Genomic DNA, 7,130 nt, shown 5'->3' on the forward strand with positions numbered 1-7,130 from the left:
AAGGGTGAGTGAGTAGGTGGGTGGGTGAGTGGAAAGCCCAGGAGCAACCTTGACCAGACCAAATGGTGGCTGAGAGATTTGAGGTTTTCTTTCCCCCATGTTACTGAGGAAAGGAGCATAAAAATGATGCAATGACCAAACATGAAATGCAACCACAGGTGATCAGAGGGGAAGAGAGAGAAGACCTCCCCCAGTCCCACCATTGGTGTGGCTGGACCAACCCTGGCACCCTGACCACAAAACCACTGGGCCGATGAGGCATCTAGTTAGCGACGAAAGCCAGCAGCTCTTGGGGTCTGCTCTGGAGAACTGAGCTCACTGGCTTCTCTGTTCCCCCCTCAAAGGCCGCAAGCTTGCCTCTGCAATTCAGAGGTTCATATGGAAAAGAGAGAAGGGCTTAGATATCTCCCCAGGGAGTTGGGGTTTGTTGCTTTTGGTCTCAAACATTATGTTTTAGTGAACTTACTCTGTCCTTCCGTTGCTGGCCACATGCACTTGGCAGAAAAGTAAAGGGGAGTTTGGACACAACTCTGGTCTCAAGTCCTGAGTCTGCCATTCAGTAGCTGTGTAACCTTTGGCAAGTAACTGATGCTCAGTTTCTTCACCTAGAAAATGGAAGATTATTTTTTCTGCCCTGTAAACTTCAAGATAACGGATCTTAGAGCACTTCGTAAGTGAAAAATGACCAGACACAGGCAGAACCACAGTGGGAGTGCTACTTCTAGCAGTGTACGGCAGCTTTCCAACAGAGGGCCCACGGTCTCAGCCTTTTACCTGTCTCTACCTTGCTATGGATGACTACGGCCCATTCACCTTTTCAGGGCTTTAGTAAAATGGGAAGAGTAATTCCTAGCCCTTTGCGGCCAAGTCTTAGAAAGGTTGCTGGATGGCAGAAACAGTGTACACGTGTACACATTTTACCAGCTTCACAGAAGGGGCCCCTAAGAACTGCAACTCTCAAAGCAGCCTTCGATGTGAACATCAGCTTCAACGCTTTCTAGATGACATGTCATAGAACTCCTCCGAGCCTCAGTTTCCTCACTTGTTAAATGGAGACAGTAACACCTACCTCCCTGAACTGTTAGGTGGAAAGAAGTGTTTGTCAACAGAAAAGTCACCACTTACCCCTTCACCCTGCCTCGCTGCTTTCTTCTTGCCCTTGTATCACATAGGCCGCTCAGATCTGATGCTCACTAATTCCTTTTGCCTTTATCTGGGAAGTAGTCACAGTACGCACCCACAACTGTCCCCACCCCTACTTCCTGGCCTTAGTACACACACCTTCCCCTCAGTCAGAACTTGCATAAGCCCCTTTTCCTCTTCCTGTCACCTGGCAGGGCATAGCACCAACACACAGTAACACATGCCTTGCAGTCTGGCTCAGGATTCCAGGGCTCTGTCCATTCATGCAAACTGGCCTTGCCAGAAAGAAAAGCTACTTTGGTGTCAGAGGAGCATTTTGCAGCTTGGAGGTCGGTACTCTGCCTCCTGTGTCCTCATCCTTGCCCTCTTGTGACTAGCCAGGGGGCCCTGTTTGTTTCCGTCACTTGATGTGCCCCTCTCAGATTCTAGGCCAGTGCCTGAGAGAGCACCGAGTGGTCAGGGCTTCCACACAAGCCCAGCCTGGAGCTGGTGGCTCCTCAGAGAGCATCTTGATCCATGCCCGCCCCACATGGGACAGATGGAGATCCTGAAGCCCATCCAAACAGAAGCAAGGAACTCAGGGCCTTGCACTTGAGCTTTGTCCTCCAGCATTTGCCCCTCCCCTTCTCGGCCCTGCAGATTATCTTCCAAGGCTTGCTCGGAACCTGAGTAGCTCACGAGATCAAGTCAGAAGAAGGGATTCCAGAGAAGTCCTGAGTTCCCAAAGAAGTTCTCTGGAAAAATTTATCCTATAATTTCTCCTCAGGGCGGTGTCCCCAGGTAACCCATGCCAAAGTCCTGGAAACAAAAGTTGGCGACACACAGGTTCTTAGATAAACAGCGTTGGCAGTGGCATGCCTTGAACAGATAGGGGCACACATACATGGAAGCTGTGAAAAGGGCGGAGCGTCAAGTCTCCCCCTTTTACCTCCCCCACTCCAACAACAATGGGTTGGAAGTCAGGCTGCCATCCCAGAACCGTGGAGGAGAAGGAGAGTTGTGATAATGCCAACTCAGGCCAGGAGCCCAATCAGAAGGCCTGGACAGTGGGATTTGACCCCAGTCAGCTGCATCCCACAGAACAGACACCTAAGGGAGAGTAGGCTACATGCCTTGTCACAACAGAACCCCAAACCCTGTGCAGTGAGAGGCCCCATGTGGATAGGGCTTTATCTTATCTTGATGTCTGGGGTGGCCTCAGCAGCATATGAATAGTCAGTGGGGCTGCTCACTTCAGGGACCTCCCTTCCCTCCTGCTCACTCTCCTTTCCTAGCTCTTCTTTGCCCAAGCTCTGGATGTTCTGTGTTCTAATTTAACCAAGGGAGCTGTTCTCTTTGAACAAGTGATTGTCCCTTCATGCCTGGTACCGTACTCTGCCTTCGACTTGTTGTTTAACCTTGGGAATGTTATTTGCCCTCTCAGAGTTACAATATCTTTATCTGAGCATAAAAAGATTAGATGGACTAGATCAGTGGCTGGGGAAGAGCCTCAGAGCCTATCAGAGGGAGGCTGGGGGAGGGGAGAACAGGGAACACTGAGCCAGGAGTCTCCAGGTCCCACACCTACCCCACCTTGCTTCAATCAGAGTCATGCTGTTTTTATTTGTTTTATATATTGGGGTGTGACATAGGATTTAATTTTGGGGGTAGAAGTCTGCATTTAATGAAGTTTTAAAAGCCAATGAACCAGATATATTCTTCTTGCACCTGAGCCTCAGTTACCTTCTGAGTGACGATTGCATAACATAATATAGGTAAAACACTTAGAACAGCATCTGGCACATACTAATGACAATGGCAAGAATAGCCACCATTTACTGATCACTGACTATGTGCCAGGCATTGTTCAAAGGCTATATACTTGGATCAACTCATTTGATCCTTCCAAACCTGCACAGAGAAATTTGGCAACCTGTCCAAGATCACACAACTAATGAGGGGCACAATGGGGATCTGAATACAGTCCATTTGGCTCTAGCGCTCTCATTCTTAATCGGTACATGTATTATTTCCCAATATATATTTAGGTTTATTCTTATTGCTATTGTTTTCATTTGAAAATTACTGTACCTCTCTTCTGTAAAATGGGCTGAGTTCAACTCACAGTATGACTGTGTGACTAAAATCAGATTATGACTGTGGAGTGGGCGATCTAGAGCCTGCTCTGGCAGCCAGGCCGGGCTGCATGGTGCCCTTGTGTTGGTGTGCCAACTCTACTGAGGTAAAAAGCCTACAGTCTGGAACTGCCTCTCCAAACAGTGGACAGTGAAAAAGGGCTGAGTTTGCTAAGAAAGTAAGGCCTGGCTCATGTGCTCAGAGCCTAGAAGAAGAAACTAGGCAGCAGAGCTTGTGGTAACTTATAAGGTAGCTGGATGCCCCACATGGGACAGGACTCTACTGATTTGCTGCGTTTAAGCACTCACTGACCCTATCACTCTCAATCTCCATTCGTCTGGTTTGGCCTTTCTCCTTCCCTTTTTACTCCTCTTTCGGCCTCCTCTACTTTTCTCTTCCTCTCTATTCCCTCTTTTTGCTCAGCGAGATTCATAATAACTTGTTAAACCACAACCCTCATATTTCTTCTATTTCCACTTTCCAGGGGAATTTTGCAGCTGGTCCCGACTGTTTCTCCTGATTGATCCTCCCTTCTCTGGCCACACTCATCTCTTCTTGGACCCCACCCACCTTCCCCAGGCTAGTTCCCTTGACTTTAACCCTTTCAGTAGTGCATTGGTAAACTGCAGAGTCTTGCCTTTCCTACCTTTAGTTGGAGGTCAGAGCCACAGAAGCCCTGCATAAGTCCCTTCCCTTTTCTGGGTCTCAGTTTCCCGTCTGTCAAAGGTTGAAGGGGAGTGATGGAGGTTGGACTAAACGCTATCTGCGGAGCTTTCTAGCTGTAATTTCCAACAGTTTTACATCTGATCCATTGAGAACATTGAATTTTCTTGGCCACATCTTTCTACTTCCTCTCTCTCTATATATATGTATAATACATTGCGGGATGGGTAGGGGGCACAGGGAACTTTGAAATCATTACTTGCAGCCAGAATCTGAGGAACTAGGAGCTGAAGGAGGTAAAGGGGGTGAAACAAGAGTTGCAGAATTTTCAAAGTAATTAAAGCACACTGGGGCAGTGAGGCTGGGCCAGTGCCCACTTGGTGGAGGAGCAGCATTTTGCAAGCCAAGTAACTTTAGAAAAATGGTCCTCTCAGCTGGGTTTGGCTTCAAAGGAAGGTCAAGGAGGTGTGTGCCCAGAACCAGGGCAGGAGCAGAGTATCAGCACCTCCAGGTGTAGCACGACCCTGCGGAGTCAGTTCCATACTCCTGGCATCACCACCTTCCCATTCTGAACAAACTGAAACAAAAGGCAATGGGGACACAGCCCCCGATGGGCCAAGTTTCTGTTTCAAAGGTGCTTACAGTCAAGTTGCAGTGACAAGCATAGAGATAAATAGGGCCCACCTTACAGTTTCCAAGGTGCCTTCAATCTATTTTCTCATTTGGCCCTTACACCAACCCTGTGAGACAGGAGGAGAGGACATGTTTATCCCATTTACAGAGCAGATAACTGAGGGTCAAAGGGGTGATAGAATTTGCTGAAGCTGATCTGACCAGCAAGCGGAAAGCTGAGACTTAAATCTAAGTGCTTAGACTCCAGAGCCAACGCTCTGTTCAAAACATTTTTTTAATTATTTTTTTGAGAGAGTCTCACTCTGTCACCCAGGCTGGAGTGCAGTGCCACAATCACGGCCCACTGCAGCCTCAACCTCCCGGGCTCAAGCCATCCTCCCACCGCAGCTTCCTGAGTACCTGGGACTACAGGCATGTACCACCACACCTGGCTATTTTTTTTTTTTTTTTTTGGTAGGAACGGGGTCTCCCTATGTTGCACAGGCTGGTCTCAAACTCCTGGACACAAATGATCCTCCCACCTTGGCCTCCCAAATTGCTGGGATTACAGGCATAAGTCACCATGCCCAACCTCACATTTTCAATACCTTTGGCAATAGATTTCTGGAAAGCTAAAACAAACAAACAAACAAAAACAACAACAACCTTTTCGGAGTGGCTAACTCTGGAAAGTGAGAATGAAAGATTATGGGTTGGAATTTTCACTCAGAACAGGTATTTTACTTTTAATCCATATGTGAAAGGAAATAGCTCAAAATACAAGGCATGATTCATGCTGTAAGACAGATACACAGTATGATGGGGATTTGAAAGAGGGAGGGAACACTATTTGAGCTGAGCTTCAGAGAATGGCAGAGGTCTAAATAGATTGAGATGGGGTTTGGAGGGAGCCTGAGGATCTCAGAGACTGCACAAGTTAGCCATTCCAACCCAGCAGCTGTTGCTGACTTCTGAGACAACGGGCTTGCCTAGAAGGAATTCTTCCTGAACAATTAGTTGCATATAGTGGGTAGGATTTCCTGTTTTCTTTCCTTTCCTCATTTTATATTGTGAGGTACCTGAGCCAGATCCCGGGGCTTAGGAAACACCTGCTGTATCCATAAGCCGTCTACCTGGGCTACAACCTTGGCTTGCTCTGAGATGTCCAGCCGAGCTGGGCCAGTTTGACCAGACACAGACACGTACAGAAGGAGCCACAGGAACCAGCAGACTTAAAAACAGAAGAGAGCCCCAGCCAGGCCCTTCCCCTGCCCCACAATTGCTTTGAAATTTTTCACCCATCAGGGTCCAACTATCAGATGATCAGACCAATCATATTTTTGGCAAATCACATTGTTCACATTTTTAGAAAATCAAGGCCAGAAAAAGTCTTAAACATAATGTGCAGGAGCTCAAAGGACCTGAGGGACAACCCAATCCAATCCCTAATGATAGGGAAATTGGGGCCCAGAGAGGAAAAGGGACTTACCCAAGGACGCAGAGTCTGTTAGCAGCCAAGTCAACACATTATGCCTGGTTGTATTTCAGCCCCAGTGATGAATGACCCTTGCTGCAAATTGGGCCTCAAAGGGGCTCATTGGCAGACATGAGAAGAAAAGCACATCTGGTCTTTGGAGACCTGAAGTGTATGGGGCACATCTGATCCTTCCATCACTCCACCCCAAGTTCCCCTCTGGCCTGCATACTGCCTTCCTGGAGTGGGGGTGGAGCTGAAGCCAGGATTCAACATCTGCCCTCTCCATCCCAGAGGCCCGGGGGCTCATTCCTGAGGTCTCAGTTCCTGCTTTCTTAATCTCAAATCAGACTTCTGGCTGGAGAAAACATCTTCCCCTCCCCCCACCCTACTGCCTGGGCTAGTCATGGTGGTAATTTGATAGTTATGAAATAACTGTAATTTCTGTACTGTCTGGGATCTTATAGAGCACTCCCACTCCCGTTATCACACTTAAGGTTCCACAACAACCCAGGAGTTGGGTATTTGGATTCTTATTTTAAAACTGAGAAAACTAGGGCCAGGCACAGTGGCTCATGCCTGCAATCCCAGCACTTTGGGAGGCCGAGACGGGTGGATCACCTGAGGTCAGGAGTTCGAGACCAGCCTGGCCAACATGGCAAAACCCTGTCTCTACTAAAAATACAAAAATTAGGCTGGGAGCAGTGGCCCATGCCTATAAGCCCAGCACTTTGGGAGGCCGAGGCAGGTGGATCACCTGAGGTCAGGAGTTCGAGATTAGCCTGATCAACATGGCGAAAGAAACCCTGTCTTAACTAAAAATACAAAAATTAGCCAGGCATGGTGGTGCATGCATGTAATCCTGACTACTTGGGAGGCTGAGGCAGGAGAATCGCTTGAACCTGGGAGGCGGAGATTGCAGTGAGCCGAGATCGCATTATTGCACTCCAGCCTGGGCAACAAGAGTAAAACTCCATCTCAAAAAAAAAAAAAAAATTAGCCGGGCATGGTGGTGCACGCCTGTAATCCTAGCTATTTGGGAGGCTAAGGTGGGAGAATCTACTGAACTCAGAAGGTGGAGGTTGCAGGGAGCCAAGATTGCACCACTGCACTCCAGCCTGGT

This window comes from Piliocolobus tephrosceles, chromosome 12 (assembly GCF_002776525.5).
Source record: "Piliocolobus tephrosceles isolate RC106 chromosome 12, ASM277652v3, whole genome shotgun sequence".
Classification (NCBI taxonomy): domain Eukaryota; kingdom Metazoa; phylum Chordata; class Mammalia; order Primates; family Cercopithecidae; genus Piliocolobus; species Piliocolobus tephrosceles.